Below are 16,336 nucleotides of genomic sequence, written 5' to 3' on the forward strand. Positions count from 1 at the left end.
GAAAAATTGCTTTCCATCACTTATTTGTTCTTTTGTCTTTCACACTTCTCAGCAAACTCCATCATATAATTAAACTCTAAAGGCTATTTGCTGACAACCTGTGGTCAAAACGTAAGGGAAGATGATAATCATGCTCCAGTCAGGTCCCCTCCTTCCTACAGTGCCAGGTTCTGCCAAAGTGCTTCCTCTGCACAAATTGCTGCACATCAAAATCAGGTCATTGGGAAGCAGGGTGTGATGTGAGTGGAGCTGGCAAGTTTTAAAAGCTTGCCATTACAATTGCTTAACGAGGAACTGCATTAATAGCCTGTTTCTCCCACACCTCCCATTCAGAGGAAAGGGTAAATTCAGCCATTAGAGTAGCTGGAAAACACTGGTGTCTCATTTCAAAATTCCACTCAAATCCACCCCTAAGAGTAATAAGCTGCTGTGGCCTCTAATTTCAATAAAAGCAGTATATAGCATGGGGAGGGAGGGCTGGGCTCCCCAAGGATAGGGAAACACCAGAACATTTTCAGACATCATGGGGAAAAAATTGAATTACAAAGATTTGGGAATCTTAATGCCATAAAAACCAATCCCAAGATTGTTTTATATTGCTTCCTAGCTTATATCTGCACACTGTAATACACCAACATATAAACTGATTTTTCTTCTACTATTGAAAAAATCAAATAAATGAAACAGAGACTCTTGAAGGACATTCTACAGTGAGAAAAGCCTGCTAAACTTCAATTTTGTGAGTAAATTGAGCCAAGGGACAAAGTCACATCATTTTAACAGTCTTCTGGCTCTACCTGGCTGCCTCTCCGCAGCTTATCAGTCTAGAAAATGAGAACATTCTGGGTCTTGAATGATAGGAGAAACAATTAAACACAGAATAGGACCCAGGATGAGTTAGAGGAACCTTGGTCAGCTTTGGATGCAGGCAAAGCCATGGTCAGCATCTCCCCCTGCCCACTGAGCACTTACTGGTGTATGAAGGAATAGGTAGGAGAAACAAAGGCTCCAAGCTGGAGAAGGTCTGGCTGCTGTTTGGATCTGGTGCAACCCTGTGGAGAAAAAAGGGTTTTTTTCTCCTCCCTTTAAATGTAACACCTGCTGAAGTTTCTGGCAGGGGTAGGGTGCTGGGGCCAGGTGCAACAAAACTGGGAGAGCCTGGTGAGGACTGGTCCATGCAGGGAGCAGGTAGAGAGGTAAAAGTCAGAGGTGACAAAACAAGGTGGGTTTTGAAGAGACACACAGGATTAGTGCAAGTGTTTGTGCAGCTCAGAAAGATGCTGAAAGCTGCTGAGGCAAAAAGGGAGCATGGAGGGAAGAAATGCCCCAGGAATTTGGGAATATTTGCTCTCCAGCTGGCTCTGCCTCAGCCCTACATCTCTGAGCTCCTGCCCCATGAAGAAAGTTTCTTTGTTCCAGTTCCATACTTTTGTGTGCTCTAAATAGGACTTTAAAGCTAGAAAGTGGCTGATCACTCTTGGTGAGCTCACTTTGAAGAAAAGACTCCCAGCCAGGACTTCAGGGAATCATAAACACTTCTCAAAATTCCCTGGGTGTTTGCACCAGCATTCCAACTGCTCCCTGTGAGCAGTGGCAGCTGGGGATGCCATCCCTGCAGCCCATCCATCCCTTGTATCAGTCTGGAAGGGGCTGAAGCATGTAGATGATGGTGATGACTGATGGATGTAACTCTTCTGTCCCTCTCAGTCCTGCATTTGATGCTTTTTCTCCACTCAGACAGGAATAACTGGAGGATGAAGGTGTATCCCTGTATCATATAGGCTGATGTAGAGATTCCAGTGCAGGTGCTGCAAACATCACCTCTCTGGTCCTGAGGGCAGTCAAACTTTGCTCCTCTAGCTGCTTAAAATCCCTCTGCACCTGATTTTCCACAATTTATGAACCCTCCCTCTGTTTCCAGCATCTGGGTTTCAAATTCATGCTTCATTGTGTTGCCTGTAGTTTTCTTTAGGCTTTGACATGTTAGTTATCTAATGTCAATTAAACTGCTGGGAATGTCAGCATTTTAATTTTCTGGGAAGCTGCTTGCTTCTCAACACATTCTAATCTTGAATTTCAGCTTTTTTTTTTTTTTCCAGGCCTAGACCTTTCCTAAGTACACAGGGACAAAAGCTCCAAATTATCCTGTGGTTTGGTGATTCTGAGCAAAATGTGCCCTGGGGCTTAGCCTGAGAACATCAACTCATTTTCTTTAGTGACCCGAGACAGATAACCAGAGGCTGGGTTTCCAAAGGTGAAAGGCTGCTGTCACTAAGCCACTGCAGCAACTTAATTGAATGTTTTCTCCCAGCACCAGCAGCAAAGGCTGCTTTTACTATTTGTTCAGTGTTGGGATTAGGATGGAGTATTTGTCTGACTTGTCTCCGAACAAAAACTGTAAAAGAAAAAAAAAATTTTGTTTGCAATTACTTATTGAGTGCCATCCTATCATATCCAAGGGTCATTTGCACAGTCTTCCAGTCACTCTGGGTCAAAACTCATTTCTGCTTTGGTATATCACACCCAGGATGGCTTTGTTGCATGTTATTACCTGACCCACACCCACAGATCATCAAACATTTGAATTAAACAGCATAAAATCCATAGTGCCTTTTATTTCTTTTCTTTTATTCCCCACAGAGCTCTTACATATTTTGGGGGTTGTTTCCTATTTTTTTCTCAATCAAAGGCAAACATAAAGCTTTAATTCATAATATTTAGTTACCATTAGGTTTGGAATGGAATTCTGCATTTATCTGGGGTGGGGGGAGCCTGGAGAAGGAGTCACCAGGACATTCATTAATTCTCAGTGGGGCTGTGCAGACAGTTCAGAGCCTGAACCTGAGCCTGGCTTTTCTTGCCCACCCCTTTGCATGCACACCCTCCTAATGGAGATGGAGGAGAGATAATCAGAGAGGGAGCAGGCAGCTCTTCACCATTTGTGAGACTAATGAGCCCCTTCATTTAGTCTCATTATAAATATGCCACCTCTGGCACCGGGCTTTGGTTCTGTTCCTAGCTACATCAACATCAATTTCGAGGCACACTGATGCATCACTAACACACACGACAGCCAAACCTCTCTCCTTTCCAGCATTTTTTTGTCTGAGATCTTCCCTTCCTCACTGCTCCGCCTCAGAGAGGCAGAGAAGCCCAGATTGAAAAGTAATGAGACTATTAATTAGAGCTTCTCTAAAGGAAACCTATCCTGACTGGGTGTTGTCTGTATCTCAGTCTTTGTTCCAGCCATGCTCTGTGAGATTAATACTTGTTTGCACAGATTAATACAATAAATTAATATCTCCAGCCGGGGGTGGGTGGGGGGAAGTCAGCCTGAATAAAAAGCCTGATTATTCCTGAGGTGGACAGTTGGGGTTCATTCTGTGGAGACACAACTATTTTGTCTTCTTTGCACCTCTTTTCTTCTTTAAAAACATTGTTTTAAGGCAGTTGCTGAGTGCAGCAAAGGAGAGACACAGAAATGTTTCATAGGCTACTCATCAATTTTGGCTGTTCACACGCTATCCAGGCCATGGGGGTGGGAATCTGTTTCCTCAGCAATTTAGAGGTCTGGCTGAAATGAGTTTGTGGTCTCCTGTCCAAGAAAATGCAACCCTCTGTAGAGATTTTATAGTTGAGCCACACACATTGAGGACTGAGCAGATAATGGCTGATTTTAACTCAAATAATTCCTTTATTGGGAAATGTAAATGCAACCACAGGACAAATGAACAATGCAACACTAGGTTGTGTTTTACTGCCGTGGAGCAAAGTACAAAATACAAAGTTGTCCAGGACATCAAGTTGTTGATTTGATCATTACTGTTTATATTGTGCCTTTTTAATCTAAAAAATCCCTAATTCAAAGCTGATTTTACTGTTACTGTCTGCCAAATATCTTAAGGAGACACCTTTCTGTGATATTAATAGCACAATGCTTTTAATTAGCTGATCCTTTAAGAAATAAGATTTTGAACCTGTGAAGTAACATTATATTATTTTAGTTTCCCTGTTAGCAACCTCTAAAGTGAACAGGATGTAGCTGAAATTTAGAAAGACAATTCCTTTAAAGCTTTTAAAAAATCCAAACCTGGAAACCAACACCATGTAATTTCTCCAAAATGTTAAAAGATCAATTATTCTTCTGATCAATCAATAATTTTCCGAGTAATTTTATATGTACACCTTTTTTTTTTCCTTGAAGTATGCAGCATACACCAAAAGTTCATTCTTGAATAAAACCAAATATCTTCAAATAGAAATAAATAAAACTGCTGAAATAAATGTCATTAAAATTGTATTGTTATTAAAAGCAGCAGCTAAATATTCCCAAAAAAGAAATTTCAAAATTAAAGAGAAGAAAATAATGGTCAATAAAATGAACAAATTCAGTAGGTCAAGATGAATCCCTGCATTCAAAAATTTGGTAATTTTCAGTTATTTTAATGGAGTCCCACTATTAGGCTTGTGAAAGTGTCTCTTGCTTGTAAAAACTGACAAATGGTAAGTGTCAGATCTGCATTGGCAGAAAGGATTCTTCCCTTCATCTCCTAAATACAGCTGCTCTGGCTGGATCTGAAAGCCTGGCCTGGATGCAGCAGTCCCAGCCAAGCACTGCCTCAAAATCTAAAATCTCTTTCCTGAAGGAATCTCTCAGAAAATACTGAGAAATACATCTAATTGGTAACCTTCTGGTTTAGGCACAATCTGGACTTAGACCAGGATATGGATTTGAAAAAGAAATATTCTTTGTGATAATGAAGAAGAGAGCTGTGCTTTCCTCTTCTCCTGGACTTCTCCAACACTCTGCTGAGCACAACTTGCTGCTGTCTCACATAATGAAGAAAAATGTGGTTTCTTCCTCAAAAGATGCAGCTTTCCACACTTCACTACAGCTCTGGAAGAAGAAAAGATCTATTTTATTTCCTTGAGCCACCTAGGTGTGGTATCCTATCAGAAAATATCAACACACCCAACAAATATAAGCACAAATACAGACTGAGTCCTTGGGTGAATGTTGGATTAAGTCTTTTTCTGACCTAGAGATGGGGCAACTGAGAGGTGTTCTAAAAAATTTTATTCCATTTTCAGTCTCATGTGAAGGCAGAGACAATACAGATGTTATAATTCAAGCCATCACAATGAGAAGTGAACTATTTCTTAATTACAATACACTAAGCGTTTCTTGGCCTATCAGCTTTTGCCACACCATGCTGAAAATGCCAATTATCTAAAATTACCCCTCGTAGGTCCTACTCCAATGGCTTTTATAGTTCAATTAATCCAAAGTCTTACTTTTCAGGCCATCCTTTGAAACTTGTTTCTAGCTCCATTTCTCTCTCTACAGTGTCTGTCCTATTCCATGGCATTTCTAAGTCAGCATTTCTTATCTCATGGTTTACATACAGATGCACACACTGTGTGAGCCTTCTGTCAGGCTTTGAAAATTCCCTACAAATTCATTTCCCACGGGTGAAGAAGAGCTGAATGCAGCCAGAAGAGAAGTTTTGTGAAGTTCTCAGCACTGTTGGTCAGCTCAGCTGTTGGACTCTTCCAGGTCAAACCTTTCAAAAGAAACACCTCATGGTGGTGCTTTCTAGCACAACTCAAATAACCAGGGTGGTGATCTCACCTTGGTAATTCGTGGTTCTGTTACCTCCTGGCTGAACTGGCTTGATGTAACACATGTTTGAGAAGTGCTTTCTGCATTTTACCGCATCATCTGAGCTAGCACATACCAAAGCATACAGCTTGCTTTCCTAAAAAAGAATTTAAGGGTACTCTGTAGGATCTGCTGCAAGGCCTTACCACTTTCATTTGCTTTGGATTGAAAATTAATTTATTTTGCTTGACATCAATACCAAACTCTCAAACTACTTACCCATAAAAATCTAACAGGAATAATGTCAAAGGAAGAGGCTGTTTTGTTATTCCTGGTAGCCCCAATCTGTGTCCTGCTGGCTGGAACAACAAGTAATCTTTTCAAGTCAAGACATTCTGCCTCCTTATCCTTCAGCAAAGCAGAGAAAAATCCCACTGTAGAAGTTACTGGTTAAAAATTTTAGTATTTTCCCAAAGAAAATTGTTATCATTCCAGCAACTCTTCACAAGTTTTATAAGTAGCTTTCTATGCAGCACAAATGTGTGAATCTCCTGCCCTGAGACCTCCACTGCTTCCACCCAAATTTGGGTCTTGCACCTGCCTTCCATCTTAACTGATGGAAAATTTCACATCCTGTACCCAGAAAATATTGAGATAATTGGTTTTATTTAACCACAAAAATCTTTACACTTTGACCTTATTCCTTTCTTTCTGTTTTTAGATTTCTTGCACCTATTAGTAAAAAAGAACCCTTGGCAACAAGAAATTTCACTGCCCTTAATAAGTATCACAAGTGCCACAGAGAATAGGAAACAAAGGTTTGTCATAACGAAACAAAACTGAAAAAGTCTTACCTCTCACTTTTTTGTTGGTTTTTTTGTTTGTTTTTTTTTTCTTTTTTTTTTTTTTTTTTTTTTTTTTGTTTTGTGACCTTTATCACCAAATGCAGATCTTCAAATCAGTTTGTCCGACATGTACTGGAGATTGGAATGGAGCCATGTAGAAAATCTTTGAATCAGAAAGAATAATACAAAGAAATCTGAAAGTGGTCCAGCTCAGAGCTCTACAGATAAAATAGTGAAAGAGGGGGATATTAGGTGGTCTGGATGAAAAGTTTTTTTTTTTTCTATTTTTCTAAAATCCTCCAATTCAATTTATTTCAGCAGAAAAAAATCCAGTCTTGTTTCTGTCCTTGGCTACTAAGCCATAGATGTTTAGTTGTAGAACACTTTATAACATCTATTTCACTTGACAAAAGCCATAAAACTTTCCTAACTTCCTTAGCAACCTTAAAAACTACAATAAAATCTCCAAAACTAGAATTATTGCCAAGAAACCAAAAAGCCACCTTCCTGACATAGCAGGGAAAAAATTAAATAAAAGCCCCAGCTAAATCTAAGCAGGCTACTGTGTTCATACCACAGAAAGAAGCCAAAAATGAACAAAATATAGATGCTACCAGTCTGATGGAATAACTCTTCTCCAGCCCCAAATTTGACAGTTACATGGTGTGAAGTGGGTAAAAAATAACAGAAATGTTAGGGTTTTGCGAATACTGGAAAGCTCCATCCTTTTATCATCTCTCTGTAACCTTTTCTAGGGGATCAGAGTGGAATAGGGAGAGAAATGTTCTGAGGATGTGAGGGAGGGAGAAGCAATGAGGGAGGAAACTGGTGGAAACCTTGGAAGATGGGACATTACCAAACAAAAGCATGCCCAACAGTTTCAAGTCCTTTCAACAACAGAATTTCTTCCCCCAATCTCAAGAACTCCAACTCACAATGGCTCATATTCTTCTAAACAGAAACTTCTTTCTTCTGATTATTAGCAACCTTCTAATTTTGAGTCTAAATTTATTCATTACTCCATGATAAACAGTTATTATTTAACAGTCTCCTCCTCCTTAGTGATAATTGTCCCTCAGCCCTAGATGCATTTACCAACATCTGTTCACTCAGCTTTCCTCTGGCTATTTTCATAACCAAGCTCTCTTTTCATAAGAGAGAGAATCCATTCCTTTCATCATCCCAGGAAATTTTCTTCTGTATCTGTTTTCCTTTCATTTTTTGTTCTTGAAAAACATGACCAGAACTAGCTGTATTCTGATTTCTTTCTATATTTTCCTACATATTCTACAATTGCATTTATATTTCCTGAAGCACATGATTTCTCCTTGGAATTTTGCAGCTCCATTCTGCAACTCCAAATGATCAGATCAGCCAACACACTTTTGGTCTCTTTCCTTTCCTGTCACCTCCAGCTGACAAATTCTAATTAAATCTTGATTCAAATCTAAACAGAGACTTTTTACTATGCTTTTTAATCTTAGTATGACCTGGTTTTCCTACTGTTACAACTTTAAATAATACATTTATGCTGTCCACAGTCAAAGATGTTTCTGCTCTAAGTGCTGGCCTGTCAGAAAGGCCAAAGCCACTAAATATGTTGTATCTTTCTAAACAAACTCCTTAAACAGTTTTTAAATCTGAAATATTAATTTATTAGAGCAAGAAAATACCAATAATGTATGCATGTGTATACACAAGGACCTATCTCCAAAATATCCTTATTAAGCACTGAATTAGGGGATTTGGATTTTTTTAACCAAAAGGGCCCTGAGTGGAATAATTAACTGACTTAAAACTAACTTGCTGACAATGATTTCAATTATCAGCCTCATTAACAGGGTGAGGTTATGACTCCAGGTTGGAGCAATCAACAAAGAGTGTTGCTAGGCTGAAAAAATGTTTGCACACACTTCAGGTGTCTGTATTTGTAAAATAAGGGTCAGGAGGGCAGAAAGTCCAGCAAAAATGTGTCCCACGGCTCAGTAATAAAACTAAAGAATGCATCTTGCTTGTGAAGATAACCTGATTTGCTATACAGATGATTTTTTTAGTCCATTTTTAGAACTGTCTGAAGTCCGATTACTATGTCCTAACTTTTATCTGAAATTGCTTTGGACTTCTGAATTTCCCCCAGATTTACTTGTAATTGCCTGGGTCTCTGCTATTCAACAGCTTGGAAATTCCATTTTCAAAAAGGAGATGGCAAAGCGTCTTCATGCGGAAGAAGAGGCAGACTCTCAGCGCCGTAAAGGGAGGTTCAGTTTCTATAAATACTGGCCTATTTCCCATTCAGCTGAACATGCCTGCAGCGTGGGATGCATCTCTCCACAGCAGATCACTCAGGCAGTGTCACAGGGGTTTCAGATTTCCTATTGGAAATTGCCAATCAACAGATTTTTACACCCAGTTCGTTTTTAGTCAGTGGCACATCATTCTGGAGTGACAAATTAAAGGGAGGTGTTTAGGACTATGTCATAAATTCTGGCAAAAACTTCAACAGCTCTGGGTGGGCTGAGCCTAAGTTTCAATGGATACCAAATAATTTTCTATTTAACCCCCTTATAATAAGATAGATATTTCTAGATAGATCTCCATGGCACAGCACTGGAACCAGAAGTGGTCCAGTCCCACACATGAAAAAATTCCCAAGAGCACTTAGGAGGTTTGAACTTTTCAAGGGTATGATTAAAGCTGAGAAGAGTGAATGGAAAGGCTCATATTGACATCAATGGGCTCTGGAACAGGCTTGATGTGTTGACAGCTAGAGAGATGCTCTGAAACCATCTGAAAATAAATTCAGAGTCTGATAAGCCACTGTGGCAAAGAGATACCATTGCTTCATTCTCTGCCATGTCAGGAAATTATCTCTGAGCTGTCAGAGTGGGTTTCTCATTTTAGTGTTTGTGTTTCTAGCCCATCTCTCACCAAATGGCTTTCCTTTTGTGTGTATGACAATTGATTAGTAACAAAAAGCATCAGGGTCATAAAAGTAGCACACTTTGCATCTATAATATGAAATATTCTTGCACACAGCCAAGTATTTCAAATAATGTTCACCACACACCAGAAAAAGCTGAGACAAATCAGTCTCTGCTAACATGGGGCCCATGTACTTCATCATTCCCTTACATAACATTAGTGAGAAAATTTTAACTTTCCCCTAAGCTCTAATCCACCTTAAAAGCAGCAGTCTCATTCCAATCGATTTGGTGAGATGAATGTTATTTACACTTCAGTTTGCACCTTTTCCTAAGATTTCATAAAAGAATAAATCCACACTTCCAGGCACGGCTGTGCATGAGGAAGTCTGGAGCTGTTAAGAAGAAGTGTTAGACACGTATGGGAATGTATTAGTAAGGGTCACACCTCCATCTTAAGATTTTTAAGTGACAGCAAGAGCATAAAAGACAGCAGGATGGCAAAGAGAGATTGATTGCATGTGGGTTTTTTTCTTTATAGCCAGTTTTTTTAAATTGTTAAGCAATGCTCTCCAACAACCTAGACAGACCAGGCTGTCTAGGTGCACCTACATAAATAAGACAAATGAAGCTTTGATGAAATAAATCCTTTCAATTATATATATCATTTCCATGCTATGTATGCTGAGGCCAGCAAACACCTCATAAGAAATGTGTTGAAAAAACAGAGGTGTAGTTAAAGCAAAATTGTGTTTTTCATAGTAAAAAATCCTTAGAGCAGTGAGGTGAAATTGAGAGGACTCTTCCCAAAGGTTAGAATTAGGGTTGGAAAAAATTCTGAGAAATTTACACTAAAGTAGAACAGTGTTTGTATCACTTTTTAATGCTAAACTTTTCTTCCCTTTTTTTGCCTGTCTTTTATCTCACCCCAGTGTCAGTATTTTCCCCAGCCATCAGAAAAGTAACTCTGGAAATGTCATTACTGTGATGTCTCCAAATTGATTCGCTCATGGATCCTGCAAGCAAAACCAAAGGGATGAATCTGGGCTTCAGTTCCATCTGCTGCAACACTTAAATCACATCATGGACTTTTACATGGCTTGTTCATCCAGAGAGCTGCTCTGGAGGAGAAATCTACTCAAACTCTGTCCCCATGGTGCTTTTGGTCCTGTTGGAGATCCCACTGTCACCTCTGCTTGGCACTATCAGGAGGTTCCTTCAGGAGAGCTCCAGTTAATCTTGGCTTTGCCTTTGTGACAGCGAAACTGGGTAAATTGTCAGCGCTTAACAAAGCACCTGACTTCACTGGCAACCAAAGCATTGTTTTTCCTTACAGGTTTGGGGACTGCACACAGCTGTGGTCTCCTGAGCAAAACAGTCTGAAAATGCTGTAAAGACCAGTCCTCTTCTCACCACATACCAGCACAGTCTGTGCTTGAAATCAGCAATCTCAAAAATCAGCCTGACTCAAACTCCACACTGCAAAAGCAAAAATACAGCGGTGGCCTGGTCCTTGTTTGGGATCACTGGGTTGTGTTTAGGGAAGGCTGAGGCTTTGCCACTCTGAGAAACTCTGTCCTAATCCAGGCTGGGATGAAGGACAATATTTGTCCTTCTTTGGTCTGAGTTACCAAAGAATTCAAAAGCATTTTTGAAAACTTTAAAGCCTTGAAACTATCTTCCCTATTCAAACAGCCCCCTTCCAACCTTTCTAGAATTTTCCCACCAATTCTTCCTTATTTTCACTAAGACAAATCAGCTTGGGTTTTAAAGGCTTACACCAAAGGTCAGAAGAAAGCCCAGTTCTGGATGATGGCTGATCTAACAACCTTTCCTGGATGCTCACTTTTCTGCACCATGACCTGTGAACTCAAGAGGTCTCACTCACAGTGTTCTGGGAGATTTTATATATGAAGACTTTCATTTGATTTTTGGGGTATGAGTTTGAAAAGAATGTATTCAACAGCACAGAAATATTTTATAGGTTTTTTTTATTATTATTAATTCCTTTAAAAAATATTCTGGAAGCATGCAAATAGAAGGGATTCCTTCTGATGTTTTTCATTTCAAGGGGGCATTTTTAAAATGGACATCATTGAAATGAAACTCTTTATTTGTGTACAGCATTGAAAATTCTTTTTTTGTAGAGAGTGAATTAGAGGTTTCTTTTGATGGCTAAGGGTATGACAGGTGTTGATGTGAGTTGATAGCAATAATTCTGCAGTGGATGTAGGAGAAGCAAACAGCTTGGAAGGGGTGAAGCAAGGTTTCCCTGAGGGTTTTCTCTTTTGTGACACAAATTTCCCCACCTTCCCTGCTACAGGTACTTCTGGCTTGCTTTTGTACCAGACTGTCCAGTAGCTCCTTTCTGTCTGTTCACACAGCATCACAAATCAAGCAAGAGCTGTCCTATGGAAGCCAGAGCTAACAAGAGGAGACTATTTTTAGCATCAAAGTGAGTTTAACAAATGGATCACAGCTAAGGCAGCATGACAGCCCTGCTGCCTAATTAATAGAGACACCAAAGGTGATTTTGCAACAGAGCCAGAATCCCCACTATGCTGGGCCTTCAGAGTTTGCAGCTCTCTTGTGTTAAGCAGCCCAAATATACCCCAAACCTGGCCCATAAATGCTCTAACTTACTGTGCTCAGAGACAGATAATAAAAGGTTTCCTTGTTTTGTTTTGGCTTCACTCTTTGTTTATCCTAGCATGTAATCAGAACTCATTGTTTTCACACTTTCCCTCTTTTTACTCATAAAAAATGACTAATATCTCTTGCAGTGGACCTGGTGGGCTGGACTGAAGCCCTCCAGAAAAAGAAGAGGACTGAAATTCTTTCTCTGTAGGGAGACAGGTGACAACATTGGCACAAAAGTGGGACAGGAACCAAAATCAGTCAGAACATGAGATTTTTCTCCTATCACACCACGTGATTATGGCTAAACCCTGTCTACTCTTGTGCTCTAAGGATTTTATGGGTGTTCAGAATTTTGAATACTTAGCATAGAAAACTGAAAATATACCAGGCTCTTTATTAATCTCTCCCAAAATCCCCACAGATATTTTTAAAGAATATTTAATGCAATTGCCTGAAATATCATTTTATAGCAAACAATTTTACCAACACAGAATTTTTCCCACAAATGAACTTTCAGTGCCTGCAAGACAGTCTCTCAGTGCTTTCCTATCCTTTCAATTCCTATTAAATTTGGCTGAACCCACATGAGTTTAAAAAGACATTTTTCTCAGTAGGCCATCCTGTTTCAGGAAGTCCTCAGCTCACCATGGCTAAGCTTGTCTTTGGAAATTATCATCTTAGAAGCTGCTCTCTAGGGAAATTACTGCAATCCAATCACCACAAATGTAAATTAAATCAGCATCCCATACAGCCACAGTGGTTTGTGTTCCTCCCCACTCCTTTCTCCCTTTGAGAAATCTAATTCTGAAACCACTGGAATAAATTCTGCTGCCCCTCTCCCACAAGGAAATAGCTGCAATGATCTGAGAAGAGATACAGTCTGCAGGAAATCACAGTACAACTTGCTTGTGATGCTTATTTTGGTTCATGACTTCAGCTGCTTTCCTGCTGCTCAGTGCCTCTCCTCCTCTGCATTTGTCCCATATTCTCTGTGGCAGAGGTAAAAATTCCAATCTCCCCTTTTGTGGCTTACCCTGTTTCCAACATCCCACTCTTGAAGTTGTGCAGGTCTGGGAACGCTCCTCCTGTGAGCTGAGATGTAGAACCAGACAGCAAAACATTCTGAGAAGTGCCTCACCTCACGACTCTAAAGGTTTTTCAGCTTGGAGAAGTGTAATACTATTTAGGAAAAGCATCAGGTTTCATTTAATAGCAACCAACAAACCAAAATAAGGAAAAGGGAAGGTGATAAGAAGCTGAAAGAGTGATGAGGAAAGTTGAAAGCCTTTGGAACTGAAAATATCAAGAACAAAAGTGGGTTACCCAAAATTGCATTTTGGACTCAATCCTTACTCAAGTACAAATTCAGTTCCACGTGGCAGATACATGCTCACAGGTCTGATAATTCAGAGGCAGAGCAAATAAAGCAGTGAAACGCCTTCAGCTGTGTGTCCCCAGTCACCAATTGTTCTGCATCATGTGTCTGAAGGAAGCCAGTGCTAGAACAAATCACCCTGAGTACCTTTTAAGGTTGCTTAACAGTTATTGGTTAGCATGTAGAATAATGAACTTCTCTCTTTAAAATAAAAGGTCAGCTGATGTCCACACAACCTGCAATGATGAAAACTTGGCTTATTAAGAAATGTCACATTTAACATTTAAAAGCTATTCCGTATCAATTTTCATGGGAAAAAAAATTGTTCTGCTTGGGGTGAAAAATGTCATCCCTCAAAAAATGAAAAATATTCAAAGAGTTGCTACAAATCTTGAGAGAATCTTTCTTCATCAGTTACACCTCTTTATTTTGGTTTGAATATGAAGGATTTAAAACTCCAGTTACCAAACACAGCAACATCTTACTCTTATGCCATTTATAAGCCTATGTTTTATTCACACAGTGTCAGAGTGCATTATAACTATTATTATTAACAATATTAATAACAGTTAATCTTCAACATTTAAGCAATGGTGATATAAAGAACAGATAAAAATTAATGTATTCACCCTGTAAATCTAGAAAGAGATATTAAAATTTTGGATTGTTTTTTGTCAAATTCATATATACACGCACACATTCATTTACTTCTGCTCAGCAAAACTACAATTTTCCTTCTAAATGCATATTTGGAAGGAATGGTAAGGATTATACAAAATATATCTCTTGAGTTACAAGAAAACTTTTAACTAAAATTACCATGAGTATTTGAATGAGCAGGCATCATCCAGGAATTTATTTTGACAGCCAGTGTTGGTGTCACAGCACAGCACACTTAGTGGATATAGAGGTTTTTATGTCTTGGAATGAAGATGCAATACAGCTGGACCATTAAAAAAACCCTTTTGTTATGTAGTAAGAATAGGCTTTGATGCATTTCCAGATTTTAATTCTGCCTTCCTAAAGACTGAAGTTTTCAAAATATCAGCAGTCCTTAGAATGTTGCTTCTGAACAACTTTACTAAGTTTCAGAAAGGAAAAACTATTTGTAAAGAATTTATACATAGTTTTGTTAAACTCCCATTAAATCAGAAAACTCTGGGAATTCTGGAGGTAGAAAAGGCAAGTGAATCAGTTCAGCTGTTATACAATTTCTGGCACGTAGTGGGGGTCAGAGGAAAAAAAAAATCAGGGACAATTCTGTCAGTTGTAAACATGGGCAGAAATGGTAAAATATAGTTAAAAAGTGCATTTAAGTATGCAGCTGTATTCCAATGGATGGCATCATCCAGGGAGTGATAGAGGCCCAGACTGGTAATGTAATGTAAGCAATTAGTTCTGGCAGCTACAAAAGAACTGGTGAAGCAGAAAAATCAGTCTCAAGAACTAATCTGTATCTGCACAATAGCAATGTCTTGATAACACATCTGAAACATGGCAGTTCAAACAGGCAGGGCAGAGGAGCTCTATGGATGCCTCAGAGAGCTGTCACCCACTAATGACTCCTAGAGCCAGGTGGAAGCAGGGAATTATAATCTGGAAAAGCTGGAAGGGAATACAAGCAAATCACCTCCCACTAAAAAAAAAAAAATTGAAAAATGTGCTTCAGTGAAAAAAAACCCCATCATTTAAATTTCAGTTTTACAGAGCAGTTTTCCCAAAGAGCTCTGTTTGCTATTCATCTGTGTGCACTCACAGCATACATTAGCTTTAACCCCACAAACCACTTATATTTAAATTTGTACCCTTATGACATAATTGCAATTTGTCTAAATGATTATATTTTTCTGTGTTTTTACAGTACCTGTAGTTCTCACTGTGAACTCCTTTGTGGACTTTGTAAAGGTTGAGTTAATGATGCTTGCTGGGACATTAATAGGATCTCTCCATTTGTTCACCTATTTCTCCCAGAAATAAATATAATATCCTGGACAAACCTCTTGTAACATCAGACCAGAAACTGGTCAGAGGTGTTGTAGACTTTAGGCAGAGGAGGGCAGAAGGAAGAAGAGGATCACAAATTCAATGTAGATAAATCTTGCTGCTTTAACAAAACAATTTTAAAAAGGGCAGGTACTTTCACAAGTCTTCAGTGGGGGATGATTGTACAGGTCCTGATCTACATACTGTGAAAGTTATTTTTAAAAATCACACATGTAAGTAGCCCAGTATCACTTGCACAGAATTTTTACAATATAGGGATTTTTAAAGGCCTACTGGTTTGAAATTGCAACAGAATTTGTAATTGTACAAAGTAAAAAGTACGCCTGGGGATGGCAAAAGACTTTAGAAATATATCTGAAATGTATTTTTCATCTACAATAGTTAAGCTGGAAAGACAAAAAAAGAAAACTTCAGATTATTTGATCCAGTGGATCATTCTTGTTTCAAAAGTAGCTCAGTTCAGCCTTAGGCTATGGATTGCTGAGTGGTAAAAGCTCAAAAGCTCTCTTCTCTCTTCCCTCTGATGCCAACCAGAAAGAGGAGAATGCCTTGCATAAGGTGTTGGACCAAAGCACAAAATCTCTATTCAGATTTATTTTGAGAATTATCACAGCTTCTCTTCATTTACTTCCTACCTTTTTAGGTTTGAATATCTCAGCAAAGTACTCGATGAACAGCTACAGAGGCCAGAATAATTTATAAATTCAGCTATGATGAGACATCATAGCATCATTTCCCACAGGAACTCTAGTGGGGGAAGAAAAATGCTGATTGCCTGTGACAATGACATTCCATAGCATGTGGCAGAATAACTTAATCACCCCATGCCACTGACCACACAAAGCAGCACTCCAGAGGGTGCCCAGAGCCTTCCCACTGTGCAGGGGCAGGCAGGATATGTGGGGGTGAACAGAGGTGAGAAACAGCTTTGACCTAAAGTCACCCCCTT

The 16,336-nt window shown here is 39.2% G+C and overlaps 1 long non-coding RNA gene across 1 annotated transcript; it reads right to left on the reverse strand.

The window, feature by feature from the left end:
- Positions 1-3,671: 3,671 nt before the first annotated feature.
- Positions 3,672-6,257, reverse strand: LOC140682302 (uncharacterized). Its single transcript, XR_012053840.1, has 2 exons — positions 5,882-6,257; positions 3,672-4,897 (listed from the first exon to the last, which is right to left on the reverse strand). It is a non-coding gene; the product is annotated as an uncharacterized lncRNA (long non-coding RNA).
- Between the last annotated feature and the right edge of the window lie 10,079 nt (positions 6,258-16,336).

The sequence above is a fragment of the Taeniopygia guttata genome, chromosome 1, assembly GCF_048771995.1.
Source record: "Taeniopygia guttata chromosome 1, bTaeGut7.mat, whole genome shotgun sequence".
NCBI classification, from domain to species: Eukaryota; Metazoa; Chordata; class Aves; order Passeriformes; family Estrildidae; genus Taeniopygia; species Taeniopygia guttata.